Genomic DNA, 18346 nt, shown 5'->3' on the forward strand with positions numbered 1-18346 from the left:
TCTGGGGTCAGTGTGGTCTTGTTCACTGATCCTGTAGGGACTATGGGTGAGGGGTATGAGATAAGGATACCAACCCTCAGAGTATAAGGGGGAAAAGCTTTTTTTCACTCCTATTCATTGTAACATAACATTTCTGAAAGATGGGTAGGTCCTGACCCTCAGCAAGATCAAATTGATTACCACATGGGGAATTATTGACAGGAGAGGACAAAGAACACCACTTTCCTATGGCTGCATCGTAAAAGCTCACCAGGTCTCTATCCAAGAAGAGCAAAAGCACAGCAGTGATGTGACATGTGACAGTTTGGCCCATTACTTACAAAGAAGCACACTGAGAGTGATTGCATTTCCTCTTGTAGCTGAATTTAGTGAAGTATAACTGCCCTCTTCTTAAAATAATGCTTCACTGTTTTAAGGAGTAAAAAGCATGTGTTTAGGTCTTGTTAACATGGGATTTGGAGTTACTTAGTGACTTCATCAGGCTACTCGGACCTGATTGCATCTTGGTAGTCCTGGAGGAGGGATTTTGAGTTGCCATTACAAGTACTAAACACGTTGGTTAAAGCAGATCCTATAGAGAGAGGCACAAAAGATTGTTTGCACTGCAAGGATACACAGCCCATATGCCTGTGCTGCCCCACCCTGAGCAGTAGCACGGTTCACTCTTGGCCTCAGGAAACCTCTGCTGCAGCCGGCCAGGGTGGTATTGAGATTGGGGGGACAAGGAGCTGGCACACAGGGAGCTGGCCTTCAGCGTCAAGGGGGAACACAGCACCAAGGGTACCCTTTTCCTGTGGAGAATCAGAGACTACCTTTGCCTTGGCAATACCACAAAGACAAACGGGATTCATAACTGTAGGAGCTCCCTGCAGCCAGGAGTTTGAATAATTCACTTCCCAGCAAAAGACATCAATCCTTTCTCCACAACCCCTTCTACCACCTCATAAGATATATGAGGGGAAGGCAGGAGGCATTTTTATTATTTTTATTTAGTTTGTGGATGTTTAGTGTTCCTCACTATGGGCTATATTCAGTCGTCACGTGTATGATATTCTCAAGACCTTTATCAGTTAACTATCCTTCCTTTAATTTCCCCCCTGTTCTTACCCTTACTTTTCCCTCTTTATAAATTACAACATTCAGGCCTTTGCTGGCGGTAGAGAGCACTACATTGTTCTGGAATAAAATGGACTTTATTCCATTATAATGACTCTGCTTCCAAAGGGGAGTAGTTATACTGGAATAAAAGTATTTTTTATGCACCAGTCTGGAGCATAATTCAATCATAAATTACATCAGAAAAAAATAAACCATAATAATAAAATGGCAGTTTGTGCATTGATTAAAGTGAAAACACTCTTCATTCTGGAATATTCCACGTATAAAGTGAAGTTAGTGTGCAATAAGCAAGGGTGTGATTTTTTATAGCACACTAACTACCCTTCATTCATTCCCTAATGGATACCCTGCCAGAAACGAGTGCCTTTAGGTGAGTCAGGTTTGAAAGTGGTATAAACTATTGTGCATTAATGTGCACTAGGAGTATTCATAAAGGAGTGTAGGGAAGTAACTAGTGAGGTGAAAATCCAGCACTAACTTCTCCCACAGTGGCATGCCCAGGAAAGTCCAGGCAGATCCAGGCTAGGACAACTCTAGTGGAATAATTCTTCACATTTTCCTGTGGTAGATTTTTCCAAGCCATTGGTCCTTGTGGTCTGGGTCTTGAAACAATCTGTGGGAACTTGATGAGAGAGGAATTTGAAGCTGTCCTGGTTTTAGGAATGGGGATATGCCACCAGGAAATGTGCACTGCCAAAAGTATCCCTTTTACTCTTGCATTAGGATGTAGAATACATTTCAGATCCCTTAAAGCAGCTGACCAGCCAACTCAGTGAAGGCAGGGCTTTGTATCTGTGGTGGTACCCCAGAAGGATCGAGCAGCCAACATCACACATATACAGCCAGGGGCTATACTGAGGGCAGTTTCTGTTCGCTTCTCTTGTTAGACATTAATACAGCATTTGTACCCAACATCAGTTTGTATCAGTCAAGAGCTCTTGATCAGACTTCAATGTACCCCATAAAGCAACCGTTTGCAGGGAGCAAGGGAAGTGATCTCCTGGCTAGGAGGCTTCCCAGGGAATCTGTCATTCTCTTTGATTCTGCTTTGTATTTTTCTTTGTGTGAATTTACAGACTAAGAGAGTTAAACAGCATTCACATTTGCTAGTTTTACCTAAAGAATAGAAATATGCTATAAATGCTCCTCAACTCTTTTCTCCCACGATGTGCTAGACAATTATATTAAGGTGTACTCGGCAGTGATGTATGTGCCAATCTCAGCTCTGCCAGGGAGCCACTGCCTGTTGTCCCTCCTGATGAGAAAGGATGGGTCTGAGTACAGTAAGAAATTTGGGGTGCTCCCAAGAATGGCACTGAGGCCCTTGACAACATGTGGATAAAATTTACTCATGGTTCAAGACTAATATGTCCTACCATGTGGGAAGCCCAAACATTCAAGATTTCCATATTTCTTTACCTGAGAGCTGGTTTGCCCAGAGCCAGCCCTGCCATTGCCCTCGTCTTGCAGCCTCCCTGCTCTCCCAGCCCAGGGCTCCCTGCACCAGCTCTGCATTTCTTGCTAAGAACACTAAATCACTGCCACACTGAGAGCTGGCCTCAGATATGCCTTCACCGGTAAAAAATATCCTCAAAGGCTCATTACTTAACACATTTTCACTAATGTGATGTTCAAGTATCACTCAATGCCTCATATAGGAAAATGATATTCCGACACTTTAGCTACTCATGGCTAAAACTAAGGTGCCTTGACAAAAATGGCATATTCAGAAATATCACTGCCCGTATGTACGTGAAAAGGAACATTGCCTTTGAGATCGTGTTAGTTACAACCGAAGTCCAACTTCCATGGACTTCAGGAAGACATAGACATCCACAGGCCTCTGAATCCACAGCAATCTGAATTTCAGAGCATGGGTAGCTCTTAAGAGTCCACTCATCCCTGCATTATTGTCCTATGTTCTGAAAAGTAATTAAAGCTTAGCTAACTTCTTTGGCAGTGAACAAGGTCAGGAGAGCTCTCACAATCTCCCACCAAAGTTCTGATGTCGGAATGGAGACATTTAATGAGGAACAAAATTAGGTGGGAAGGAGAAGATGGTTAGCATGGTCAGCTACCAGATTGGACTGTTGGAAGCTCATGATCTTTAAAGTCTTTTTTCAACTTAAATTGATTCTGTGATCTTCTCCCCTTCTGGCATGTGATTTCTGGTGTGGATGTGGAGAAAGGAGCATGTGGAAATGACAGAGTACTCCACAGGCAGAGGAGCCTGAGGCCATCAAATGACTTTCTTTGTGCTCAGATCAAGAGCTGATCCTAGCCCTGCGTATTGAGTCTCTCACTGCACTTCTCAGGCCCCTCACTGAAAGGTTAGGGTGAAGCAAAAAGCGAATCAGAGTTGTGGATTATATCAACGATTACAATCTGGAGCATAATTAAATTATAAATTAAATTGGAGTTAAAAAACCCCAACCATAATAATAAAAGGGCGATTCGTGCGTTGATTAAAATGAAAACATGCAGTCATTAGCCTGTGTATAAATCTTGTTAGCTGCGAGCAGAGCTGTGTACTGCCATTAACCTGGTGAGTGCCTGTGGGGAACTGGCACTTCTCTGGCTGTTTAAAGCATGGATGTGCATCAGGACAGCTGCTGCCCTCTGGGACCTCAGTGCTGGAGGTCAGGCAGGGGAGTGGTACATATTTACTGGTAATAAAAATCATTAACAGTATCTGCTTTGCATTTCCCTTAAAGGCTTTCAGGGAGCTTTGAGGGTTGCAGAAAGCCAGATGTTCTTGGCCCCTGCCTCACATCCCTGGCAATTTTTTGCCCCCTCTGATCTGTGTCACAGGCAAGACAGAGACCTCAAGCAGGCCTAATGCATCCTGAACCTCCTTCATGTTCCCTGTTAAAATGTCATCATGCCTTCCTCCCACACAGTGCTGTATAACCTTCCTCTCACATCTGTTTTGCCCCACTGGGCTCAGGAGCTTGTGTCTTCCTTGTACATTTTGAATAACCTTCCTGAGTAAGCCTGCAGGGATGCATAAAGGCTCCTCCTTGCAGCCCCTTCTTTCTCCTGCATTTCATACCTCTCCTGAGCCAAGCACACTGTGTTCCCATATTATGAGAGAATAATTGCTTTTCCACAGCTCACATCCATGCTATTTTTTTTCTCTTTTGTTTTACAAACTCCTCTCCTAGAGAAATATGTCCCTGCGCGAGAGCATTAGATCGAATTTTTAGATCAAATTATCCTTCTGTTCTATAATACCATCCGTAATTACTCCCTGTAACTTTGCTTTTGCTGGTGATCGCAACCATCAGGCAATTTTCACACATCTCGCCAATAGAATTCAAGAACAAGCAAATATTAGAGTGAGTGTGAATTTATTTTTATTTATAAATTACTTAACATAGGAAAAAAAGCGACAAGTTCTGAGCACTTAGCAAATTACTGACTTGAAATAGATTTTGCAAAATTTGCCTGTGTTGTTTTCTCCTGTGCCTTGCAAAAAGGAGGGGAGGTAGTGGGGGGTGGGGGTGGTGCAGGGGGAAAGGCATACGTGCTTAGATACTGGAAAGACTGAAGAGGAGCTGAACAAACCATGGCATATTTCACAGCGTAAAGATGCATACAAAAGTCTTGAGTATTCAATACAGTGAGATTTTTCAGTCCCTTGTACATTTGGGCACAGACTCAAGATACCTGCATGAGAAAAGCAAGCTTAGTATTTCACCTGTTCGTGCCTGTCTGAACTGAATCTCCTTTAGGTTCTTAGCAGCTTTACCTGGGAGCTACTCAGTTACATTGCACTTTGGTTTGGTTTGGAAATGATTTTTCCCCAGATTTTTGTTGCTTCCTGTAAAATTTCAGCCAAAGATCCGGCCGACAGGGAGCTGAGCTCTGAATTAGCCCAAGTTCATTTGAAAGCGTAGCAGAAGAGAAAAAGAAAGATCCAATAAAAGAGGCCTGCTTTTGGCTCCAGCTCGAAGTGTTCAGTTCCAGAACTGAATCCAAAACCAAACTTTGCAGTTCAGACCCATCTGCCACAAGCCCTTGGCTCACAGGTGGAAGCCTGTAACCTGCTGCCAACGAGGGCATGTTTCATGAGAGTGCAGTGGGAAGACTTGGCCGGCAGAAAGTATCAATGTCTGCATTCTCCAGAGGCAACAAGCACCAGCTTGCTCATACAGAAAGTGGACATTGGGATGAGTAGGAAAAAATCAAGACCATCACAAAAGACTGCAGCACACGGGTTTTCTCATTCTGGCCAAGCTTTTCAAGGCCAAAGGGGAACAAGATCCTATCTTAAATGAGCTTCTCTTGATTCACCAGCAGGTAATAATTCCCTTTGGATTATCAAAGCTAATCTTAAATTTGAACTGGAAGGTCACAGGGAAGTTGCAGGGAGGAGAATTTTTGGCTAAGGGACAGGTCCCAGTGGTGGACTTTGTTCTTGTTAAGTGACAGAAAGAGAGCATGCCTACTTATTTTTGGCAAGCCTTCTTTCAGCTACCAAGCTGCATAGCAGATCAGATAGTGGGATCTCTCGTCTTGGAGATTTTCAAGCTGTGGCTGATCTGATCTGATGCTGGTGATGGTCCCAGGGAAGCTGGATGACATGATATCCAGAGGGCCCTTCACATCAGACTTTCTAGGACTTTTGTAGCACAGATATAACCTCCTTAATTTGGTTCTCTGTATAAATATGAGGCAGGATTGAGTCTGCAACATTGCTCAGAATTCCCAGTAACAAAGTGAAGCATAGGCTCATAGCATAACTTGGGATGGACAAGATCATTGCAGGTAATTTGGTCCAACACACTGCCTAAAGTAGGGTCAGCTTAGATCAAGTACAGTCCAGCAGAGGGAGGAGAGATCACAGGCTATTTCCAAAGGCCCAGCAAAGGTCACCTGTATTCAGAAGGTTTACTTATGCTGCAGGGAAGCCTGCCAAACATGTAATTCCTAAAGTATCTCACACCCACCCCTAAAATATTTTAGTATTCCGCAAATCAAAAGAGAGATTGAAATATCATTTACTTATTAGCTTCACTTCTAGAGGAAACCCCCATGGTAATCAGGCATTAAAAGCAGATGAAAGGCACGTGAGAAGACATCAACTCTCTCCTCCCATCCAGGAGTAGAATCCCTTGCAACTGTGGCAGTTCAGATAGAAATTTTCCTTGAAGCACTGTGGAGAGAGAGGCCCCATAGTACCTCCAAGCAGGCTCTTCTGAGTGCTTCATTCTCCTTCCTATCTAATGCTTCCCTGTGTTTTTAACTTAGTCTCACTTCCCATGATACAAAGGAATGGCATCTTCCCCTCTTTTTCACACATCTTTGGTAGGTTACCATCACATTCATCTGCCAGCCCTGCAAGGCAGGGACACAGCCTTATTGATACCTGTACAGCATCTAACCCAACTGGGCAGGAATCAGAGCCTTTCCCTTTGTATCGTATTTGTAAGACACAACCTGAACCAATGAATGCACTGACCCTGTAACGCAGGGAAGTGTCATTTCAGAGATGAGAAAATGAAACAGAAAGACAGGCAGCATAGCAGCATGCCAAAGTTCACACAGAAAGTCTGTGCCAGGCCTGGGAATCGCACCTTAGTCAAGCATCTTAATGTTCTCTCCTCTCCTTTTGGCACTGCTGAGATATAAAATAAAAATAATCATGAAATGTGCCCAGACACTAGGAAGACCATCACCTTAATTCAACTAATAGGAATAGCCAGCATCTGTGTAATGGAGAATCAAAATGTTGTATAATGGGGAGAACAAGATGTAGCTTTGAGTTTAAAAGTAATTAAAATTTCCTACCTAAGTTTCTTTTGCTTAATGTACTTCCAAAAAAACATTTATCTGCTTGCAAATGCCTGACCCTAGGAGTGCAGGTTTCAATGCGATGGAAAGGCGTACATTGGCAGAATGACAGCAACTGAGCAGCATCTCATCTGGATCCAAAAATGTAAAGAAAAGGAAATACTCATTATTCCAGAGGCTCAAAGACAATTTCAATCCATTTTAACTCTAACAGGTCCCCCTGTGGCCTCTTAAAACCTACTGAATTGAAGCAAAGTAGTGTAAGCGGCAGAGTTTCATCTTCAAAGGTGCAGTGAAAATATCCAGGTTGACAAGAGGGCTCAGTTCAGGAGGTTTTGTGGGGTTTTGCTGTGGACTTTTAACAATGCTCTTCCACAGCACCTTTTATCTGTGGATCTTACTGCACTTTAAAGATATTGACTGATCTCTCACCTCGTTGCTCCTGAGAGAGGTATATTATTATCTCAATTTAATTAACAGGGAAACTGAGGCATAGCAAAAGCAAGTTATTTGCTTGGGTCTTTGCACCACGCTGGTGAAAGAGTTTGGATTGGAAACAAGCTCTCTGGATGGTTTAGGTGTCCCTAGCCATTTTCTCCTGTCCTGCCTCTGCTTGCCTCTTCAATTACAGTTCCCCCTAGTGCTGAGTTATCAGGAGCCTTAGGGGATCTGAGGGGTGTGCTGAGCCAGGCAATGATCACAGCAAAACAAGCAGCAACCCTACCTGCTCATTCAGAGCAGTTCTGAGCATGTATAGATACATCTCACTGGCCCAGTCAAGACCTGATAGTTCAAACAGCCCTATTCCTAGACTACTAGTCATAATTTGCAAAGGTATAAAGAGAAAAAAGCAAAACGAAAGCAAAACCTCTTCCTTCCTCCCCTGTTACTCTAGCACTGCTGTGCAACTGCTGTTTCCGACATTTCCAACGTTTCCAAGACCCAAAAGACGGGAAACTGTAGTTGTACTGGAAGCTCTTGGCATTCACTGTGCACCTATACAGAACTTCTTTCTCATCCCAGAGTCACACCTGTTTTTTTAAGCTGTATGTGCTATTTTTCCACATACATATATAGACATGCGTAATGACGCAGAAATAAAAGTTTGTTATGTTTACGTGACTCTCCAGAAAACAGAAGGAGAAGCCCTGAGAGAATTACCACTGTTACTGAAGAAAGATCTTCTGCTCAGCACCTTTACATGGCTATTTAAATATCAGCTTTGCAAGCTGTGGTAAGATGAGTATATTGAAGTCCACATATTTTCCTTGCTTTCTGAGGTAGCCCTGGCAGGCAGGAGTCAGCAGTACTCCAGGCATGTTAAAACATATTTCCCTATGCTTGGTGCCCCGCTTTTACAGAAATGATGGTTGCTAGTTCAGATCCAAGCAGTTCAGAGAGTTTTTTCTGATTGCACTTGAATGCATAGATGTGCGTGTTCATGGGAAAAAGGGAGTGGAAGGAACGTCCCCTCAATTTACCTTTATTCCATTCCTCTCCTCATAGCTTTCAAGTGTTATAACTATATTTAGGCTGACAAGAACAGACAGCAGAGCCTATGCCGTGCTCACAATGTGGGGGTTGATAGGATTTGACGGTGTCCTTTTGAAGACAATCCCCATGTAGAGACTGGGCAGCTCTAGCAGAAGAGCTCTGGAGAAACTGGATCTAAGCTGAGGGGAAGCAGAAGGTTTGGGGTAGGGAGAGTCTCTGACTGAAGTGGGTTGTCAAGTAGAACATTAGGGAGATAGTCACACAGTCCTAATAGAGTTTCTAACATAGATGTGATTCAGAGAACCAAAACTAGCATTTGCTTTATTTTGTTATAGGGGAGAAGCAGGTGCCCCTAGAAAGGAGTTCAGGGCTCCTGAGGTAATTGAATAAATGTTTTCTAACTCACCAATAGCAGGCACAACCTGAAAGGTCATGTTTGAAAGATACAGAGGTATCTTTGCTTTTCTTCCTTAAGAGCAGCTAAACTCAAAGAGGCCTTGACCCTATTCCAGGGAACAAGAAGTCTCTTCTCTCTCTCACACAGGGCTGCCTCCAAAGATAATCCAAGTCCAGTTTCCTCACAGAGCTGCAAGGGAGATGACGTCAGTGGACACTGGAGGCTGCTAAGACACCCTGGCTTCAACTGCAAACTGTTACATCCTGCCTGTTGCTTAGGCTCAGTATTTGCTAAATGGAATGCATAGTCCCCATGCTGATCATAATTAATGGAGATGCTATGGGGTTTTTAAGTGGCAAGTGCCTGTTCTTTTGGCACAAGAGGACCTGAGTTATATCACTGGTTCTGCAATGAAGATGGAAGTCAACATGATGTACAGTATAGAGACAACTAAAAATTATTCCTATGACCATGGATTCATTAAATTACTTAACGCCCTCACACAGAACTCTGGAGTTTAATAATGCTAATGGGGTACTTTGAGATCCATATAGAGAAGAACTAAAGGAGGAAAATGATTATTATGTTCTCCCACTGTCATCTGCAGGTTTCAAAATATATTACAGTCCTTCACTAATTGTCACAATGCCCCCCTAAGTCAATATTATTATAATAATTTTGTAAGTGCTGAGGGACTGATTCTGTTCTCACTCCTATGGATTCAGTCACAACATCATATCCCAGACAGAAGGTTGTCTCTTGCATTTCGGAATTATGGTAACACTGCATTAGAAACTTATACAGAAAATAAACTAACTTCGATGACAAAGGACCAGATTAGAGAACTGTAACATTGCACCACATACATGGCAAGTCTGGTCCACCAGTTCCATTGCCTTTATGACACTTTACAGCATAGGTCCTGTCTCACAGGAGTACTTTGGCAATTTTGGGCATAGTTCTGGGGTTCTTTCAGAAGGTTCTTTCAGGGGCTCACACCTTAAAACAGAACTTCCTATTTACATCACTGTGCATGACAACAAAACCCAAACAGCTTGTTCAAGATTGCACAGTGGTATCAGTAAATTGCTCAGAGTGAAAGCTGGGTCCTCACCTTTGACCAAAGATAACCTTTCCCTCTCTGTGCTTTTGGACTGTTAACAGTGCATTAGATAAGTACATAGCTGTAGGCAGGGATAGGGAGTTAAGAATTTGATTTCTGAGAGTTATGAGAGATCCCTTGTCAAAATTTTCACGTCAGTGGGTAACCTAAGTATTCATCTCCATAAAATGCAAGAAGAAAACAATCTTGCTTTATATGTTGCTCTGAGATTCACAGATAAAACACAATTTCTAGAGCTCTGATGCTTTGTTAAAAAATTCACAACATCATTTTACCTTCTGCCCTCCATTCCACTAACCAAAATTCAGGGGTTTGTGGGTTGTTGCAGGGGAACCAGGAGCTGGAAAGAAGTCTTTATTTTATGACATCTTATTTATTTGCAAAGAACGCATGGACTCATATTTTCTTCCATGCAGGAGAAATCAAACAATCCAGAGGGTTTCTTTGCTTACAGCATCAAACTCTAGGCTTTTCCTTAGGGTCAGGCTACCAGCTGCTTGAACAGGCAGTGCTTCAACTCCCTTCTTTCTCCATACTTGCATTGAAGTTTCATTCTCTCTCTCTTTCACATGCATACACACCCTCCATATTTTTTCAGAGTCCATTTGAAGTTGTCTTTCCTGAGTGGCTAAAGTGCTTGGATAGAAGCCTGCTATCATTTAATGAGAGAGTTTAACCATTACTCTAGAGTGAAAAATGAAATTTAACTCAAGCTACAATGCCATTGGTGATTCTCAAGCCTTAAAAGCAGTGGCCAAAGCCACCCGGTACTCTGCTTCTCAGAGGCTATACCCAACAACATGAATTCTGCACTTAAATTACTGCAAGCCTTCTTAGGAGAATTTCTTCACAGCAGTTCAAATGTTTCTCTCTGGCTCTGCCAGATACCCAGGGAATTTTTCTGAGGTGCTCTGTACTGAGGTTTGTCTGCTAACTTGCAGGGCATGCTTTCCCTCCTAACAACACAACTAGTAAGTCAGTCATGGGAGTAAGAAGGATGCAGAAAAGAGGATGAGTTTGGAGTTGTTTAGGTTTCTTTAATGCAAGGTGGCAGAGTGCAACAGAAGCAGAGAGAGGCAAGATCTGAGAATTTCAGAAACAAGAGGAAGAAAATTATATTGAGGGTCTCTTGACTTGACTCTACAACTAAGATTGTGAACTCTCGAGAGAGCACCACAGGAGAAAAGGGGAGGAAGGACAAGCAAATAAAAGCTAATAAAAGCAAGGAGATACATTTAGGAGATATGGGAGAGGCTTTGGGAGAAAATTGGGAGAAAAGGATAGGCAAAAGCAACATGAAGGAAACAGAACCTAAAAGGTGAGGGAAAAAAAAGAAAGAAATGGAAGAAAAGAGATGGACAAAATAGGGAGAAAATAAACGAGAAAAGAGAACAGGGAGTAGGAAAAGAAGCAAGCAGGCTTTTACCCTAACAGGTAAAATTTTAGAATTGAGCCCCGGAATTATTAAGCTCCTCAAAGCTAGTGGTCAATTTTTAAGAAACGGGCTGCACTGGCCCTTCTTGCAGCACAATGAAGAATTGCTGTGTCCAAGAGCACCATCAAGTGGTGAAGGGGAAACGATATTAAAGCAGTCAAAAGGCTCTTTTTGGTGCAGTAAGTTTGCGTAACGGAAAACTACACAGAACAATTCATTTCTGTGTAGCATCCTTCGCACAGAGAGACCTACATCTCACTACAGAGGAGATTAAAAGAAGAGATAAAAGTTTACACAGCAAGCTGTGGCATTGCACGTACAATGTATTAATGGGGCTTCTGATTGCAGGTGGAGAGGTGGGGGAAACAAGGTGGGAATGGCCCAGAGAGAAGGAGTCTGTTGACAGAGCAGGGGAGCAGTGGCAGTAGAGAATGGAGAGGAAAGGACAACTCAGAAGAAGGTGCCTGGGGTCAAGTGTGACAGCAAGGGGGAGGGAGCAGCAATCGCAGCGGTCACTGACTGAAACCAATGCGATCACACACGTCACAGGTATTTGCAGAGGGTTCAGGAAAATCAGAAAAGCAATTCTGATCTGGGCACCTTACTGGGGAATTACCTCTCCACAGTACTAATCAGCCTCCCTTCATGACTGCAGGTGCTGTGCCCAGCATGGTTTTGGGAAGAATCACATAAGGGATAATTCTGAATAGGTCAGAGTGTGACAAGTCAATGATGATGGATTTTAACAAAGGAGTGCATGTGGCAAAAGCAGCTTGTGTGTGTGTGTCTGGGATGCTGGAGCATGAGCCTGACAAAGACATCAATAAGGAAATCGTGACTAATATAAATGTGAGATCTCAGTAAAAGTTGATTCTAGAAGAAGCACACTGACTATTGCCCCTCATCTGCTAGTTTTCACTTACAGATCTCAAAATATTGGGGGAAAAAAAGGGCAGATCAGCATCATCTTTATTTTGCACCTTGAAACACAGAGACGTAGAGAAACAAGTCATTTGCCCGAGAAGCGTAACCAAGAGCATAATTTCAGTGTCTTGGGTTCTGTGATGAGTACCCTGCAAAACAGGCATGGCATGCTGCCATGCAAGGAGGAAGCAGAGAATTTCACCCAGGCACAGACAGTTCCCTGCAGGAAGCCTTCAGAGGTAGGAGGTTACAGTGGAGGTGAGATGTGGTAGAGTCCAGGCAGACAAACAAGAGAGATGAAAGGGTAAGCTGAAGGAGATGCACGAGTTGAGTGTGGCCCACACAGGAGTGACACCACCAGCCTTACAGCTAGCACTGGCACAAGAAATGGGAGCAGTGCTAATGACAGAACTTGTCTGAAAGGCAGAGAGAAGAGGACAGAGGGCTCAAATAGCGTGGCTCAAACTTTCACTCAACAGTGAAAGAGCATGAGCTGATGAGGCACAATTCACACCAGGAGGTGAAAGAGGGATAACTCCCAAGGAAGACTGCTTTGATCAACAGCCCTGAGAAGCATGGGGAGGTCACAGAAAATAAGGTGGAAAAAGGAGGGTTTTTTCTTACAAGAAAATAAAAAAAGGAAATGGACAGCTTGCTGCTGAAGTACCAGTATGATCATTACAAGAGACTGATTTCCTCTGAGCCAGACCTATCTTGTATCTACACGAAGCACAGCTGTCTCAGTCAAGTCTGAACTTAAAGAAAGACTCTGACACTTTGTGTAACTTTGTGGGCCCCTTAAACTCACTGTGGGTTTCCTTGTTAGGGTCGATTGGTTTGGGGTTTTTGTTTGTGTGGAGTTGATTGGGTTTTAACTCCTTTTTTCAATTGGCTCCCATTTAGAATGTCGCTCCCTATACTCTGCATTTGGACCTATCCTTTACTTTGGCAAGGAGGAATCAAAGCCCTGGGCAGCTTTGCCATCTCAGCCACAGAGGAATTCTGCTGTGGTGACCTGCAGGACGATGCAGACTTCTCTGAAGCAGTGAGGGACACAGAGAGGTCTTTTTGCTTGTCTCATTAACCAGAATGCCTTTGTAGCTTCCAGCTGCCTTGGAGCAGTGCTGAGGTCAGAAAGGTGAGCAAATAGAGATTTCCAGCATGTGGTTGCACATGGCAGGCAAAGGAGGGGGGAAATACTTTCTCCAGTGGGCTTCAGAGTCTATTTAAAATGCAATAATTAATGAGTCAAAAATTTCCTCAAATAAGACTCCAGAGTCTCAGCTTCCTATCAGACAATTTTCTACCTCTTCCCAACATGTCTATTCCACACATCATCAGTAATTCTTCTTTCCTTTTTCTTCTGTTGGAGTGATTAATAATTAATTATTATTAAAAGAAAAAGGCTGAGGGGATAAGCTTCCAGTTTTGCAACCAAAAGACCCAAAATGACACTAATTATAATCCTAGTCACTTTTCATCCAGCCAGGCAAAATATGGCACAGAAGGCTGTGCATTTGCTTCTGACTGTATCTAAAGCTAATGGGATGGGGAGGGATGAGGAAATGCAGCAGATTCTCATGAGCATTAGAGGGAGCTTATATGAGGCAAGGCAGAAATGAAGAGGTCTAAGTTTTTGGAAAGCCCTTTTGAGAGCTCATTGGAGGAACCATAGCAGAACTGACTGCTTCTGACTTCTGCTAATACCCCATGCTGAATATTAATGATAAACATAATAAAATATGTATACAGTGTAATAGGAATAAAAACGCACATGTAGCACCACAGATTTATAATACTGCTTTACATACACATTCAGACAGCTGAGTAGCTGTGGTGAACATGGAGCCTGCTGTAAGGAATAAAAACAAGCTCCCTGCTAGAGATACTTATTCATGCTTATGCCAAACTTATTTCCTTGTCTGCTGCATAGCTTTCAAGTCCCTTTGCTTTCCAGTTCCCAATGTGGTAGCGTCATCTGTATGGTTAGCCTAGCACCTGGAAGTATTTAAAGCTGAGGAAAAGTGGGTGGATAAGGAGTAGGTTTGCTAATGTTCCACGACCCTATCCCATGAGAGATTTCACTGTAACAAACCAACGAATCAGAATGGCTTAGGTCCCTCCAGTGGAAGACCTAGCCCTGCTCCTGCCCTACAGCTGGGTACATTCTAGGCTTTTCACCACCTTAGATCTGCACAGAGCAGTTTCTGACAGCCAGGGACTCTCAACAGCATCTGATAGACATTTCCCTATAGCAAATTGGAATATGCCCTCTTCTAAGCCCTTAACAGTCACCAACTGGAATCAACACTAGAGAAGCCTGAAAAGATCCTGAAGTTTGGAGAGTCAAGATGACAGTAGCTAGCTGGTCAGCAGGTCAAGGTAGCCACCTTCTGTGGTCTCCAGCCATCAGGTTTTTGGCTGTTGTACCAAAAAAATCTACAGGGCTTTTTTCCCATCTCTGTCATTTGGTTTAACAAAATAATTTGCATCTTCCTATAAACTATCTTTCTTACTTTAAAAAGGAGCCTTTCTTCTCTTTCAACTCCAGTCCCATTCTGCCATTCTTTTCCCACACCTTTCATGCTTCACCCATTCTATGTCGTTCTTTCACTAATTTGCATTGTCAAGACTGAAGCCCCCTGTCTATTTGTGTGACCTAGAAGTAGTGATGTTTCAAATTAGGATTGATCAGTTTTGAGGAAGACCTAGGTTTTTTTGATATATGACTGTTTACCCTTAAACACAGCAATAAGGTGTATCACACAGAGTTCCTTCACGGTGTGGGCAGAACTGGACTTGGCCTCTCTCTATGATGGCACTTCCTCTGTGAGGAAAATATGGATTTCTAGTATTGCTGGAAGGGAACAAAAGAAGCAACAGAATGCTTTCCACAATGCCCCTCTCACCCAGCTGCTTCCTAACTCTTCTTTCTTAGCACACCAATCTCCCGGGTTCCTTGCAGTGCAAGCCCTTTGCACACTGCTTTTGTTATCCATACCATTACCTTTCCCACTGAAGGCAAAGGGAACAAGAAGGGTTCTGGAAGTAAATCAGATGCTGTACATAAAACAAGAAAACATGCAGTCATACTTTAACTAACTGTAAGGAAAAGAGCCACGGTTCAAAAGTGCTGTGAGCTCAGCAATTTGTGTCTCTTTAGGAGAAAGTCTCATTAGAAGAGGGGCACAGACCCAGGGAGTGGATTTGATGATTCTGCATGAGAGCACCTGTGGGTACTACCACAGGGTCCACTGGATGCACTAGGACAAGTCACTTCACTCTCCATTATCTGTCTCTGTTTTAATCTTATCTCATGATTTCTTGAAGCAGAAATGGCCTCAACATGTATAAATGAGAACTGTTAGGCAAAACCCGCAGAGTAGTAGTAAAAGTAATGATTATGGTAATAACACAACACAGGCAAAATATCTTAACATGTGTTTACAAATAACAACACTCTCCTTTAAGGTACTTGAGACATCCCTTGCCCTGTAAGGTGAATCTGTTCATCAGATAGGCTGTCTCCAGGGGTCTGACCTGAACCACTGAGCAGCTTCAGGTGGGAATTAGACCCCCTCTGGGACTCAAAGCCCTGGAAATTATTTAAAGTGCTTGCAAGCAAATCCATTGTGCCTATCAAACAGTTCCCCAGAGACAGCAGAAGCAAGGGAAAAATTCTTCCTGTGGAGACTCTGACAGTGATGTTGAGAAGGCACCACAGGAAGCAAACAAGTCCTCACCTAAACACAGCTAGAATTGTCTGTTTCCATCTTCTGCTCTGATATTCAGCACCTTTGCTTGCTACCTCTCAAAAGAGCTGTCAGCAGAGGTAGCTCACAAAGGAGACATGGTTTTTTTTTAACTAAGTTTGTTCGCAGACTTGGCCAACTCAGCACTTTTACAGAGTCATTTCATTCTCCAAGGTTATTTACGCCAGAGGAATATGGTACCATCCTCCAAAGCATTTAAGTTACTGGAGCTCAGTGAGTAACCAAACATTAACATGGCAGCTGCTCAAATACAAGTTTAAGACTGCATCCAGGCTATATCAAGCAAGTCAAGGAAAGAGGGGCCTGCTGTGAACTGCCCTCCACCAGAGGTTACTGTCTAGTCCACTCTGCCAGCTTAGAGACCTGCTACTTTTATTCTTTAAGACAAAGTCACCCATTTAGACTGAAACAGAAAGGAACAATGAAACAAGCAGTTCAGCTGGCAACTCTTTGAAGGATGGCATCACCAGCACCATGGGGCAGCTATCAGCAACTACCTTATCTTCCACTGACTCAGCTGTTGGCAGAACCATCCATTGCTCTGTGCCCTCAGCCCAGCCACCAAGCAAAATGTGTTCGTTGAAACAAATGTCTCTTAGCAATAACTTGATCACTTCACATTGAGTGCCTGTTAGCAAGACTCATTTAAATTATCTTTTTAAAAAATTGCTATAGCTGTCTCTAAGTTAACTTGTGCAAATCCCTCCGCATCCTGTGTAGACTATCTCATTTAGCCCTCTAATGGGAAGGTCACCCCAAGGGCACATGAAGAAGCCATTTCCATGAAAGAGGGGAAAAAAACCAGTTTATCCAACCAGTCTGTAAATCACTTGCACTCAACTGGTACAAGCTTCTTGTGTAAACCAGGTGTTAGAAAAACAACTCTTGCTCTTAATTAGCAAAGATGAATTCAAACTGCTGGAGCAGGTGAGTTTGGCACCTAAGCTGGTAAGATCAGACAAGCTCAATAGAAAAATCTATGCACACAACATACACCCAGCGGGATGCACACAGAGAGCCCCCAGAACACAAGATGGAAGAATTTCCATCATCAAAGCAGAACATCACAGGCAGCTGCAGGCAGCCTGAGGGCAGGACACAGTTGCTAAGCAACTCTTCCTTGGGTTGGATGTCACACACACCCCCAACCCCAACAATGCTGGGCATATAAAGGATATTTTACACTGGTGTTTCAATGAGGCAGCAAGCTAATAAGGGAATTGTTTTCCAACGCTCTCTTCAAGCAATGCCAAGGACCAATAGTCCCCTTCCAAAAACATGACTGACCTTCTGTATTGGAAGTGGTATTTGACTGGACCACTTGCTCATGGCATAGATGCCATCAGGATGAAGCAGATTGTCTGCTGCACCTACTGGTGCAGAGGTGTTTTAGTCTGGCAGTGTTTTACGTGTGTGCCCAACAAAAAGAAGTTCAGAAATAAATAGGCAAATAGAGGGCATGGTTAGAGATAGTCAGAAAAAAATAGTTCTCCTCCCTATTCACTCCCCAAAGAACTGTAAGTTTATTTTTTTACCTTCCTTAAGATGAAACAATAAAACCAGAAGATCAGTATTTTGAAGAAAGCAGAAATATTTTAGGACATCTCACTTCTCTCCCAAGTATTTGGCTATCTAGCTGGGGCTATCTATCTGCCCAGGAAGCTAAGAGAAGATGGGCAGCTTGCAGAGAGTTTTTGAACAGCTGAGAAGTTTGAAGGGCTGGTGAACTCTCAAAGGTGAAATCTGAGAGAAAAATCTACCTGCAGAAACTGGGCCTGGAAAACCAGAACCACCCAGCTCAGCAGAAGAATATATAATGCCTTGAGCCAGACTGGACAGGCAGCATATCTGTGCCTTTTTTCTGCTGCAAGCTTCAGCAAAGCTCATACCCCACTGCAGAACATATCTGTTCCAGTGAGACACTGGTGCCTGAATGGACAAGAATTTCCTTTTGAAAAACTTTTCAAAAACTGGTTTTGCCATAGGTGTAAGTTTTTAGTGATGCCCCAGCTTAAGTCAGGGAAGGTTTCCTCTGGCTACATCTTTGGGCTAACCCAGTACATCTTGAGGTAGTTAAAAATACCTTTTTCACTTCGGGGAGCAAATAAGACAAAAGTGTCCAGTTTTCTGACAGCACTGACAGCAGTAACTGGGCTCTTTAAGGGAGAGGAAAAAGAGGTGACTGCCCATGCAAGCTGCAAATATTAGCATTCCTTCCCTCCGCCCTGGCAGAACTGAGCTGTCTTTTCTGAGAGGTATTTATACTTCCATAGAGCAAGTTTTAT

The sequence above is a fragment of the Myiozetetes cayanensis genome, unplaced genomic scaffold, assembly GCF_022539395.1.
Source record: "Myiozetetes cayanensis isolate MyiCay16 unplaced genomic scaffold, myiCay2020 scf5-8, whole genome shotgun sequence".
In the NCBI taxonomy this organism is placed as follows: domain Eukaryota; kingdom Metazoa; phylum Chordata; class Aves; order Passeriformes; family Tyrannidae; genus Myiozetetes; species Myiozetetes cayanensis.